Genomic DNA, 13,729 nt, shown 5'->3' with positions numbered 1-13,729 from the left:
TCTGCGTTCAAGGCCCCGCCCGGTGTTGCCAAACCTGGACATGAGGGGGAAACTGAGTCACGGGGGAAACTGAGTGTAGAGGTCGGTGGGGCGGGTTATCAGGTGTGATCACCCCCCAGCCCTCTTACAGCCGTATTTATTGCATGACTGCTGTATGCCAAGGATGGGACATAGCTGAGTGCGAGGCGATCCCCATGGCGGCTCCCCTCAACTCACATTTGGGAAACAAAATCAAGAGAGGCTAAAGGTTAGGGCCTCCACCCCCCGCTCTGCTTAAGTCAGGCTGACTGGCCCTCCACTCCTTACTCAGCTGCTTCAAAATGGGGCGAATGATATCCTTCTGTGCCTCAGTTTCCTCCCCTGCACAATGGCGGTAATAAGTACCATTGTTAATGGTTATCATTATTACAGGAAAATGGGGCTCAAGTGAGAGCAGAGACTCTCAGTTTCCCTGCCCAGGTCTAGAGAGTTGCAAGTGGCTCTGGGAGCAGATTTATGGTCTTCTCTCTCCCTGGTTCACTGGCTAGTGAGTGGGGGGTGGGGGCAGCCTGGCTGGGAGCCCAGTCAGTTTCCCAATCTGTGTAGTGGGCTGTGTGGGAGCCCATCCTCAGCAGGGGAGTGCACAAATTAAAGAGCTCCAGCTGGAGGAGATCTGTGGGGGGTGGCCAGGGCTTCTGTTAGTGGAGACTTCGCCATACCTTCCGAGCTCTGCTCCAGCTGCTGTGGGAACAGCTTGTAATAAAAATAAAAATTACTGCTAATCAGGAAAATCGTCCCTCCCAGCCCAGCCTTGCTCTTGAGCTACAAAACACCTCAACTTTCTGGAGTTAACCCTCTCCACCCCACCCTCCAAGTGCTTAAAGACTCTATTGTACAGATCAGGAAACTAAGGCCCAGTAAAGGGAAGTGGCTAGCCTAAGGCCACTGCAAGGGGCATGAGTGAAGTCAGAGTAGGATCATAGCCAGATCCGTTCTCTTGGGAGGCTGCAGAGAAGTCACTGAGGGTTTCCTGGAGGAGGTGGAAAGAAAGCCTGAAGGAAAGAAAGGACTCAGATCAGCAGGGGAAAGGTGAGAACAATTCCAGCAGAATTATGGCTTGGAGGTGGGGAAATTTCAGACACATTTATTTATTCCACAAATACGCATTGAGCACCTACTGTATATCATGTCCTAGGCTGGACTCCTGACATAGGATGAAGAAGCCAGACTGGACTCCTCCCTCCACAGGAGCCCAGGTGGGTGGGGAGGAGGCTGCATAATCATGCAAAGGGGCCAGAGCTGTGATGGGGATACACAGGCACCGGTGGGAGCTCCAGTGAGGTGCCTGGCGTAGCCTGGGGTTAGGGTGGGGAATCTGGGTAGGCTTCTCAGAGGAGGAGAGAACATAAACTGTGACCAGGAAGCTGAGGAGGACATGGCCAGGCAAAAAGATGGTGGTAGGTATTCCAGGTAGAGGTACAGAATATGCAAAGGCCCTGAGACAGAAATGAGCCTGGTTTGTTAGAAGGAATGATCTCAGGATGGAGAGATGTTGGGGCTCAGGAGATGCGGTACCAGCAGTGCGGAGTCTGGCTGCCTTCTAGGGCAATAGGGAGCCACAGAGGGTGAGTGAGAAGGCTGGGAGCCTGGTGGGGAGGTTGCGTGGGAGAAGTCAGCCCCAACCTGGGCATTTCTAGTGAAGCCTGTGCCTTGAGAGTGCCCACCTTGCCTGTTGCCTGTGGCGGGCCATGAGCTCACCTCCTGTTTTCCTTGGCATCCACCATACCTGGGGGCCGTTCCCGGCTGGCTCTGGAATTCTTGGGAAAACCACAACTCCAGCAGGGCCTGTGGGCTTGTGTGGACCTCATGCTGCTGAGACAAGGGCGCATGGAAGTCAGGCCCCTGCCACAGGCTGGGCACGAGGCTGGAACTTGGATGCACGTGCCCTTGTTCATGGCCAGGCCATGGGGGAGATGCAAGGAAGGGCATCCAAACAGGGGGAATGACAAAGGCAGAGACCCTGAGGATGTCTCAGTTTGCAGAGCAGACAACAGAGGCCCAGACGAGCATTCTAGTTTCATGCTCCTGCCTCCTGGATCTCACCAACCCTGAAATCCTCTTTCCAGGCAGTGACTCCTCTCGTGCACACTACACCATTCTCACGTTACAGAATAACTTACTCTAGGTGTCTTTCCGGGTCTTTGCAGCTACTGTTCCCCATCACCCCAAATACCTTCTTCCATCCTTCAAGTCCAGGCTCTATTGCCTCTTCTTCCATGAAGCCCTCTGTGCTCTTCCTGGGCCAGGCTCAGGGGCTGGTGGCTCTCTGGGACCCCTAGCAGAATACTCCTGGCAGAGAAGGTTGGAATGGCCTGACTCCGGGAACTGGGATTGTCTATGTTTTGTTCTCTCACAGCCTGGGGATCCCTCAGTGCAGAGTGAGAAGAGGCTGCTGAGCTGTGAGGGTACCTCCTAGGATTAGCATATCACTTCTAATTCCTTGTCATTAACATAACATCATTACTGTTAATAGGAGTAATACCTGCCCCCACTGTACTTTAGGACAGACTTGGAGGCCACATGGTCTAGGTTCAAATGTTGGCTGGGCACAGCCTTGCTGTGTGATTTAGGGCAAGTTGCTTGACCTCTCTGTGCCTCAGTTTCCTCACTTGTAAAATGGAGGTGATCATTGTTGAGACAACTGAATGAGCTAACCTGTGCCGGATGTCTGGCTCCAGTATTAGCCTTGCTATGCAATAGGGAACTTATACACTGTGTCACTTACAACTCAGATTGCCCTTATTCACATTTTCCTTAGAGAGGAGACGAGACAGCTCGAGGTCATACAGCAGGAATTAGAACTGGGGAAGGCGGGAGCTTGAAGGCCTTTAGACTTCCCCCCACCATTGCCCTTGGCCCCGGAATCCAGACAAGAAATGCTGGCCGAGGCCCCTCATTAGCTGTGAAGATCCTGCTGCCCAGGACCTCCTGGCCTGAGCCTCTGGCTGGCGCCCCAGCCAGCTCCCCTTCCCATCACACCAGACCCGGTGGTTCCGGGACCCTGGCCAGGCTGGGGCAGAGGGGCTGGTGCTTGTGTGATGGGGCCCCCGGGCCCTTCCTGGCAGGGGTTTGCTGGGCCAGGAGACATGTGGGCGCCCCCAGCTTACCCAGCCGCCTCTCCTCGTGAATCCAGAGGGAAAGTATGTCGGGAAGGCAGCTGCCCTGCCCTGGGCGGGCCCAGCCACAGGCCCAGGGTCTGGGGAATTCATCAGGGCAGTGAGGGAGGCCACTTGGCCACGGCTGCATCCATAGCTGACAGCCTGACCCAGCCTGCCTCAGACGGCCCCACTGGACCCATCTCTCCAGAAGGATCAAGTAGTTGGGGGTGGGGGAGTGGGTGCCAGGGTGCCACCCAGCACTGGAGTTGGGCACACCTCCCTCTGACTTGCACTGGAAACTTTAAGAAGCCCTGCCTACACTCCCACTTTCCATCTGCCCCAACTCTGTCCCGATTCTGCCCCAGGTTCTCAGAAAGGTGCTGATAAAGAAAGGAGACAACAGTAAATATAGTGGCTACAATTTTATTGAGCAAGTGCCAAGGGTTCAAAATCTTGCCATACCACTTCTATGGGTTTCCCCTCTCTGCTCCCCCTTCCCTGGCCCCAGGAGGCAGGAGCTCACCATCATGGGGGCAGCAGGGCACAGCGACAAAGGTCTTGTTCTCTGGCTTGGGAGCGCTGGGTTGCATATCCCACCCAGCTCTGCTGTGGGGCCTGAGGCAGGTTGCTTAACTTGTCTGTGCCTCAGTGTCTTCTTTTTTCTTTTCTTTTTTGGAGGGAAGGCAGAGCCACTTTCAAAAGTGTATTATAATGTGGATTTTGAATTCTCAAGGTTAGTGAGTATCCTGAAGAGTCACTGCAGGGGGGAAAGAACCTCATGAGGAACCAACTGGAATTGACCAATGTGCCGTTCAGTGGGCACTGATTTTGGAGAATGAAGTTACAATTTTCCAGAGACAACTGTGGCAGGGCAAATGATCACCGTGCTCTTCTCTCCTCTCACGTTTAATGAGGGTTTTGTAGGTAATAGTAAAACAAGCCTGTGTCTGTATTACAGGGAGAGAGACAGCCTGTGCGGCTAACTACACGAGTTTTGTTCTTTTTCTATTTCTCTGTTTAATGAAGTGAATATTAGAAATGACTAAAGTTTTGTGCACAGGAGCAATAAAAACCCCAGTGAAGTGGGGGCAAGAAGAGTCCCTGCATCTTGGGATCGTCATGAGAACTGAATACATTAGTTGATAAGAAGTGCGCTGAGGCAGTCACTAACGTCCCCACTCTACAGACGGGCAAACCGAGGCTCAGAGAGATAGGTTCCTTCTGTGGCCTCAATTTGGGCACTGGATGCTCAGAGAGGGCAGTCACACACTCCCCTCCCCCATGAAGGCCATAGGGAGAGTGTCCCCCATCCAGTCTTCTGCAGCTGTTGGGAGGATGGGTGGGTGAGCAACAGCATGGGAACCAGAGCCCTGACCCCAATTCCTCATCCTCCTTCCTCCTACCCCTCTCTGGCCCCCACCCCAGCTCATTAACAGGAGGCCCTTGTTCAAGCCAGTGATGGATGGGGCGGGAGGCAGAGGGCGGGGTGTGTTTACCCACTGGCTGCCTGGCAGGCAGATGCCCAGACCAGGGCATGGGCCAGTGGGGGAGGGAGGGTACTGGGCAAGGAGGAGCCCCAGCCCCAATGTAGGAAGACTGGCACAATTGGGTGCCAAAGAAATGATTGTTGATCAGTGGGATGAGATGAAACAATTTCCCCACCATACAGACCCCTTGCCTCATAGCCAACAGGGAAGAGGTGGTCTTGGCTTCTCAGCCCCAAGGTGGGTGGCCTCAAAGGTGGACAAGTGCATGCAGTGGCACGGAATGCTTGCTGTCCAGAAGTAGGAGCTGGCTGGGCCAGAGGAGACGCAGCCCAGGGGGTCAGGGAGACTACTGTGGGGGGAAGTTGGTGCCAAGACCAGGGCAGGTGAATGGACTTTGGCTGTTGAGCGCCTCAGGCATAGGGCACAGCAAAGGCAAAAGCCCAGAGGCGGGAGGGGTCTGATGCATTGGAGATTCACCGAGGAGGCAGGTGTGGCTGGAGCAGAGGGGTGAGGGAGCAGTGGAGGGGGAGGAGGGCTGGATCACAGAGAGGGGTGCAGTGATGGGTGCCCTGTGCAGGAACAGAGCCATGAGCCATGTTTGGGCTCCTCGGGTGAGTCGGTGGGTGGATGAATGGATGGATGGATGGTTGGGTGGACAAATGGGAAAGATGAGTGGATGGGTGGTTGGATGAGTAGATGGATGGGTGATTGGATGGGTAGGTGGATGATAGATGTTTGTATTGTTGGATGGGTTGCGGATGAGTGGATAGATAGATGGATCATGAATGGATGGTTGGATAGATGCGTAAATGGTGGATAGGTAGATAGATGGAATGGATGGGTGGGTGGATGGATGGACAGCCATGTGGTTGGACAGATGAATGAATGAGTGAGTGGATAGGTGGGTGAATAGGTGGATGGGTGGCTGGCTAGCTAGGCTGAACCCCCTGGGAGCTTCTCTGGCTATGTGGCAACCCCGTTCAGTGATCACTATAAGGAGTCCATGAAAGAATGAAATTGAAGTCCCTACCTGAGACAAATGGAAGTGAACAATTAGGCCTCACTGCAGCCTCTCTGGCTGCCTCCCTGTACCTTTTACCTTTCAGCTTCTCCCATCTCAGGACCTTTGCACAGGCTGTGTTCTCTTCCTAGAGCACTCTTCCTCCTGCTTTTTACCCGGCCAACCCCTACTTAGCCTAACTTAAAGTTTACTCCCTCAGGCCAGACCAGGCTTTCTGACCTGTTTGTCCATATTCCTGCACCACAAAGGGAGATAAAACCCTCCAGGAATGGCCAAACCACAGCAATGGTCAGGATAGTCTGAGAGGGAGCTATGGGATGATGACAAGTACATGGAACCCTCTGGAAAACGGGTGATGTCACTGTTGCTGTTGGTCCACATGGTGCTGGGGGGAGGGTGCCACTGGAACACCCACCCCATGAGACTTCCTGACTCTGTTTCCCACTGGTTTGAATGACTTACTCTTTTCTAGAGGCATGAACTTCCAAATAATCCAAGAGTCATGAGCCCACAGAACAAGGAGACACAGAACTAAGGAATGACAAAGTCATAGTGTCATGGGTCAGTGGGGACATGGGCCCACAGTATGCTAAAACCACAGGACTGTGGCATCCTAGAGCCGCAGGATCATGGTGTCACAGAGCCACAGACCCAGGGTGATGTGGCTGCCCGTCAGTGGAAGCTCAGAGCTGTAACGGTGGAAGCCACAGGACTCCAGGGAGGCTGAGGCATGGCACGGGGGCATCCCACATCTGAGGTGCCACAGGAGGGAGTCTCCGAGTTGACCCCAACAGAACCACTCTCTTGGCCATACCCTCGGCCGGCCGGCCAGGGAGGCTCCTGGAGGCCATGGGAGCTATGAGGTGCTCTCTTCCCTCAACTCTGGAGCAGCCACGGAGCAAAGGACCACGCCATTTGCTGACGCCCGGAGCCCGACAACCGCCAAGCACTCACTGAGTCCCTGTGCCAGGGCCAAGTGAGGCTGTCCAGGTGCCTGGAAACAGTGCCAGCCTCCGGCCAGGCGCGCCGGGACGCTGAGTGCTCAGCAGCAAGTGGAAAAAGAATCAACGAGTTACTTCTATATCCATATCCTTCTGGAAGCCAATAGCAACACGGCACAGAGGGGCGGCTAGAGCCTGGCCACATCCCTCTCTGGCCGGGGCAGTAAACCGGGTAGCTGTCCGCCCCCCTTGCTCCCCAGCACCCGTCGCTGGCCACACCAGTACTCCTAGTCCAGCTCAGATTCCACCAGACACATCCGCGTATTAATGAGCTCTCCTGAGACAGCAACTGTTCACCCAGCAGACCCTGCACCTGACCCCCAGAAAAACCAGTCTGTTTTGGAGAGGAGAAGCTGAGGCCCAGAAAGGGAGACTGCTGGCCCAGGATCACGGAGGGCAAGAGCCAAGGCTTGAACCCCACCTTATCAGATGCTAAGCATGAGCTCATCAGCACCTGCCAGGCTGCCTCTCGGGGCCCCAGCCACCTTCCTCCTGAGGCCCCAACAGTTTGCTTCCAGAGGTGGCACAGCATGGAAGGCAGGAACATACCCTGGCAATTTCTTCCCTTTGCTGAGCTCAGGACATCTTGTTCACAGGCCTGTGATGGGCAGTGAAACGTCATCCTAGTGAGTGCAAACTGGGAGCTGCTGTTGCTGGCGTGGAGAGAGCTTGCCCCCCTCTCATCTTACAGATGGGACAGCAGTGGGCCAGGGAGTGAGGTTTGGACCTTCCTCAGACCCCCAGCACCTTTGGTGAGGATCTTCCCATCATGATGGGAACATGGGCGAGAACAAACATAGCTGACTTTCTGAAATGCCAAATTAGAGGGAGCGGAAGCCCATCTCTGAAGGGCTGCCTTTAGGCATGGCTGGACCCAGAGCCCCAAATGAAGCCTCCAGGATCTGTGTCTCTGTCAGCTGTCTTCTTCCTTTAAAAAAAGAAGGGCAGCCCCAGTGGCACAGAGGTTTAGTGCCGCCTGCGGCCCAGGGCCTGATCCTGGAGACCTGGGATCGAGTCCCATGTCGGGCTCCCTGCATGGAGTCTGCCTGTGTCTCTGCCTCTCTCTCTCTCTCTCTCTCTGGGTCTCTGTGAATAAATAAATAAATTCTTTAAAAATAAATAAATAAAAAAAGAAAAAGAAGAACCAACAAATTTGTGGTAAAATACGCAGGACATAAAATTTATCATTTCAACAATTTTAAACTGTTCAATTTAGTGTTTTTTATTGTGTTCATGATGCCTTGCAATAATCTCTTCTATCTCAAAACATGTTCATCTCCTCCCAAAAGGAAACCTGGTCCCTATTAGCAGGCACTCTCTGTCCCCTCCCCCAGCCCCTGGCAGCCACTAATCTGTTTTCTGTCTCTACGGATTTGCCTGTTCTAGACATTTCATATAAACAGAGCCATACAACATGTGTCCTTTTGCATCTGGCTTCTCTCACGGAGTGTGTCCTCAAGGTTCATCCACGTTGCAGCTTGTATCAGAGCTTCGTTCCTTTTTATGCCTAAAGAGCATTTTATTTTACGCATGTGCCGCGTTTCGTTTATCTGTTCTCCAGTCGATGGACATCTGGGTTGTTTCTACCTTTTTGCGATTGTGCATAATGAATGCTGTGAGCATCTCTGTGCCAAGTGTTTGAATACCTGTTTTAGTTCTCTCGAGTGCATAACTGGCGAGTGAGATTCCAGAATCATTTAACTCGATGTTTGACTTTCTGAGGAACTGCCGCATCATTTTCCACAGTGGCCACACCACTCGACGCTCCCACCTCAGCAATGCCTGAGGGTCCCGGCTTCTCCACATCTTTGCCAACGATCCTTTTTTAGGTTTGTGATGATGGCCATCCTAGTGGCTGGGAGGTGGTATCTGATTTGCACCTCTCTGCTCAGCTCTCTTCCTGCCCTTTGGGGCGGCCAGGTGGGGCCAGGTTTACGTTTCTCCAGGCCAAGGTCTAGAGGAAACAGAACACCTTTCCCCCCTGATTGGCCCAGGGGAGATCTCCGGGCTGACTCTCACTGGTCCAGCATGGGTCCCATGCCCCTCCCAGAACCAATCACCATGGTCCAGCCTGACCAGCCTCTCTAGGTGTGTGTGTGTGTGTGTGTGTGTGTGTGTGTGTGTGTGTGTGTTGGGGGGTTGGTGGTGGTGGTGATGGTCAGTCCCTCCTGGATGCCACTCTGAATAGGCAAACAATAGAGACTGGATCCCCTCTCCTCACTCCTGCCTCAGTGGGCTTTCTGGATCACAGGCTGTTAGGCTCAACCTGCTTTAATGGGGGTGATTCTGGTAGTGGGCCAAGCTCCCATCCCCTACCTCCATCTCCAAACACTATGAGAGACCCCTCTTGTTGCCCTCTGCCCTTAGGAAAGGTGGCGGTCCCGGCTCTGACCCAGGCTTCCCTGGAAGGGTGCCACTGGGGGCAGCTCCAGGCCCAGCTCCAAAACCCTTCCCTACTCTGGTGGCCTCTTGACCTCTCCCGGGTACCAGGCAACCTTGAACATCACAGGAAACGGGCTTTGCCCAGAACGGCTGCTACCGCCAGCCTGTTATTTCCAAATGGCTGGCGGGTAGTGGAGGAGCCCACAGGAGGGGCCTCCTCACCCCATCGCCAGTTCGAAGGCAGCTCAAGTGATGTTCCGCTCCCTTTGCTCCCAGCCCTGCATCAAGCCCCAAAGGGCTGAAATGGAGAAATGCAAAATTGAAGGGAATCTGGAAGATCTGGGCGGTGACCTAGACCCAGGGCTGGGAGGGAGGGAGGCAGGGAGCAAACAGAAACCCAGAGAGGGTCAGACATTCACTCAGGGCCACATAGTAAACAGGAGGCAGACCTGATTCCAAACTCTACCTTTTTTCCCTCTTTTAAAAAAAATTAGCTTTTATTGTAAAAAATACGTAGCATAAAAATTGCCATCTGAATCATTTTTAAATGGCATCAGGTTCACATTGTTGTGCAGCCATCTGCAGAACTCTTTTCATCTTGAAAGGTGAAGCTCTGTCCCCATTAAACGACACCTCTCCACTCCTCCTGTCCCAGCCCCTGTCACCGGTCTGCATCTTCTTCATCCATGCAGTGAACTGCTTCCTCCTAGCAACTGGGATCAGGAAAACTAATTTTTTTAAAAAAGATTTGATTTATTTATTTGAGAGAGCACAAGCAGGAATGGGGGAGGGGCAGAGTGAGAAGCAGACTCCTCGCTGAGCAGGAAGCCTGAGGCAGAACCTGATGCAGAGCTTGATGCAGGGCTCGATCCCAGGACCCTGGGACCGTGACCTGAGCTGAAGGCAGATGGTTAACTCACTGAGCCACCCAGGCGCCCCTGGAAAACCTGATTTTAAACAGCCAACTTGCCCCTTTGCCCTGGATTGGGACCACCGGATGCTCCAAGCTGAATGGTAAACAGTCCGGCATGGAGAAGCTGTCACGGGAATAAAGATGACTCTCAGAGGTAGCTATTTTTCTCCCTATCATAGAGTTGGAAAAACGAAGGCCCAGGGAGGTGACCACCCCTGTCCAGCGAATCTTCCGTCTCATCCCCCCTGCCTGGGAGGCTGTGAGGGCAGAGCCAGCCTTGGCTTGTCTGACATTCAAGTTCCCAGCACCTGGCAGGGGGCTTGGTATACAGGAGGTGCTCCAGGAGAACTTGAGCATGACGTGATTCCACAGCAATGCCCCATTTTCCAGATGAGAAACTGAGTCACCAGGGTAGAGAGGGATTGGGATCCAGCTTAATGCCCTCTTGACCCCTGCCCCTGCTCCTGAATGGGCCTGGCCCTTGGGGAAGTCTCAGGCCTGTGGGCTGGCGGGGGTCCCAGGACCTGTTTTTCCACCCAGCACTGGGGTTGAAGCTGGGAGGGGCTGGGTCTTGGTGCTGGTGATTATTTTTTTAACCTTTGTTGCAGCCAGAGACTCAAAGCTGAAGCCGTCCTGCCCCCACACCCAACCGGGTGGTGGCCAGCGAGGCCACACGGAGGCCTGACCTACTGGACGCCTGGCTGCTGGGCCTCCCCAAACCGCACGGTCACGGGACTGCATCCAACTCCACATCTGGACTTTTTGATTTGGTCCCGGTTTCCAGCTGGAACAAAAGGACCTGGGGTGGGCCCTGCCTGCTTGCACAAAAATTGGGCGTCGGGGGCTTGGCCTGCCCCCTGCCCGCCTCTCCCTGGTGGATCCCGTCCAGGCCCAGACAGCAAAGGCCACTCTTTGCCTGTAAAGCCCATGGTTCTATCTGGAGCCTGGCCAGCCCAGCCCAGGCACATGGGTCCGACCAGACACCACAAGCACACGGCCAAGGTGGGGCTGTTGGTTCCTGACGTCACCTCTCCAAGTCTTCCTGTCTCAGGCAACGACCCCACCATTCACTCAGTGCTGGGTCTGAGACCTGGGTGGCGTCTGAGTCTCCTCCCTGCCCCCCTGTGTCCAGTACATCAGTAGCTCTTGTCTCCTCAGCTTCCAAAATATACAAATCCAACCACTTCTCTCCTGCCATCCAGCCCTGGTCCCTGTCCTCCCGACTCCTGCCTGGACGCTGCCCCAGCCTCCTCCCCGCAGCAGCCACAGGGCATGTCTCAGAATCATAAATCAGATGGTGTTCCCCTCCCTTGCTCACACACCCTTCATGGCTCCCCATTTCTCTCATAACAAAACCCACCTTCTCTCTGTGGCCTGCAAAGCCCCATGTGATCCGGCTTCAGCCCATCCCTCCAGCGTGCGTCCTTCTCCTTCACTCGCTCCGCTCCAGCCACACCAGCCTCGTTCGTGTTCCTCCAGCACCCAAGCTCTTTCCTGCCCCAGGGCCCTGCGAGTCATCTCTTCTGTTTGGGATGCTCAGCCTTCATATTTACATGATGCTTTCCTATCATCCTCCAAATCTCAGCTTAAATGTTAGCACCTCGGGAGACCTACCTCAACCCCTGAGCATAGATACCTCTACCCAACTTTCTTCCAAATACTCTCTAGTCTTTTTTTTTTAATAATTTTATTTACTTATTCATAGACACACACACACACACAGAGAGAGAGAGAGAGAGAGAGAGAGAGAGAGAGGCAGAGACACAGGCAGAGGGAGAAGCAGGCTCCATGCAGGGAGCCCGATGTGGGACTCGATCCCAGGTCTCCAGGATTACACCCCAGGCCGCAGGCAGCGCCAAACCGCTGCACCACCAGGGCTGCCCTCTCCAGTCTTTGAAATGGTCATCCTGGGGCTGCCCGGGTGGCTCAGCGGTTTAGCGCCACCTTCAGCCCAGGGCATGATCCTAGAGACCCGGGATGGAGTCCCACGTCGGGCTCCCTGCATGGAGCCTGCTTCTCTCTCTGCCTCTCTCTCTCTCTCTCTCTCCTCTCTGTGTATTCTCATGAATAAATAAATAAAATCTTTGAAAAAATGAAATGATCATCTTCGTGTGTTCATATGCAAATACAAACTGTGTTTTATTCCCAGTGAATTCTATCTTGCCTGACACTTAGTGGAGTTGTGTCTTCTTGGGGACCTAGGGGCATGCCAGTCACAATGACAAAGTTTGAGAAACATCTATTCCTCCAAGGCCCCCTGACCTCCCCTCAAAACACCCCAGGATTTATAACCAAGAATTGCTCTTAGTACATGCCAGGATCTTTTGGGTTTGATGAGGGGAAGGGACACACAGGCAGCCATAGGGGGCCAGGAGGAGGGACCTCTAAGCTCCAAATGGAGGAGGGATGAGAATAAGCCAAGTCAGAGGCCACAGAGGGTGCTTGGGGTGATGGGCACCAGAGTGAGCAAAGGCCTGGAGGTGACAGAGAACGAGACAGCGTTCTTAGAACTGGGTATAGTGGGGCCGGGCCCACATGGGGTGAGGGGAGTCGAGATTTTAGCGCAGGATGGGGTGCCAGCACCTGGGAGGACAGCGTCTGGACTCCATCCCAGGGCAATGGGGAGCCATAGGAGAAGGCACATCAGACCCGTACCCCGTTGCCCTGTGCCAGCCCTTGGGGGCTCCCTCCCCAGGCCTCAGCACCCTGTGGGTTCAACACGCTCATGCTTGCAGAGACCATCTCCAGTCAGCTTTACACAAATTCCTATGGAGAACTGTCTCCGACTGTTCTGTGAGGCCACCCGCCATCCCCGCCACCACAAGGTTCAGGGAGGTCCAGTAGTCCACAGGATTCTCCTAGACCCAGATAACACACTGACAGCTGCCTGGTCCTGCCCAGGTCCCTCAACCGCCCCTCAAGATGCTTGGGTCCCCCCAAAGCCACGGGTCTGGCCACCACCTCCCGGGCCTCAGTGGCTGCCGAAGACCTCTCTCCTTCTTCCCCTGAAATTTTCCTTACAGGCCCTGCCAACGCCTCCAGGAACATATTAAAGGAAAATGTTTCCAGTCCAAGCAGGGCTGTTTTACGGCTCTCGGGGCCAGGAGTCTGACCGCAGAGTGGAAAGGCCTCGTCACGCTGCCGTTCCTTCTGCAGAGCGGCCTGGACCCCGCCCGCCCTCCTCTGCCCTCCTCGGAGGTCGGGGCTCTGCAGAGATGCTCAAGCTACAACAAAGTCCCCCTCGCCCCTGCCCCCCCAAGACTGGAGAAGAAATTCCTTAGAGGCCTGGGCTGAAGCCAGGGACTGATGTGTTTCCCATGATTCACTCAACAAATACCTGCAATTACTCCCCCTGTGCACCAGTGCCCCATCGGGTGCCGGGGATGAAGTGGGAACAAGAGGGACCTGTCCGGCCAGAGCCCTTGATCATCCTGAGACAGTGCTGTGGACAGTACTACATGTCAACATGGCTAAGCCAGAACGCCCCGTCCAACTATTAAACACCAGCCTGGGTGTTGCCACGGAGGTATTTTGTAGATGGGATTAACATCCAGGCTGTTTGACCCCACGTAATCAGGGTGGCAGTTAGCCCAAAGGTCTCAAGAGCAAAACTGAAGTTTCCTTTGGGAGGAGCAAGTTCCACCTTGTCCAAGAGAAAGCCAGACCCTAGCTGAAGTCGAGACAGATCTTAGGAACATAATTATTATTATTTTTAAAGATTTTATTTATTTATTTATTAGAGACACAGCGAATGAGAGAGAGAGAGAGAGACAGAGACACAGGCAGAG

At 54.1% G+C, this 13,729-nt stretch overlaps 1 long non-coding RNA gene across 1 annotated transcript; it reads left to right on the top strand.

Moving 5' to 3' along the window:
* Positions 1-4: 4 nt before the first annotated feature.
* Positions 5-8,228, top strand: LOC119864710. Its single transcript, XR_005375004.1, has 3 exons — positions 5-1,068; positions 1,175-1,235; positions 6,118-8,228. It is a non-coding gene; the product is annotated as an uncharacterized LOC119864710 (long non-coding RNA).
* Positions 8,229-13,729: the final 5,501 nt, after the last annotated feature.

Source organism: Canis lupus, chromosome 20 (genome assembly GCF_011100685.1).
Source record: "Canis lupus familiaris isolate Mischka breed German Shepherd chromosome 20, alternate assembly UU_Cfam_GSD_1.0, whole genome shotgun sequence".
Lineage (NCBI taxonomy): Eukaryota > Metazoa > Chordata > Mammalia > Carnivora > Canidae > Canis > Canis lupus.
The sequence above is the reverse complement of the archived record's forward strand: the minus strand, read 5'-3'. Positions and strand labels throughout refer to the sequence as shown.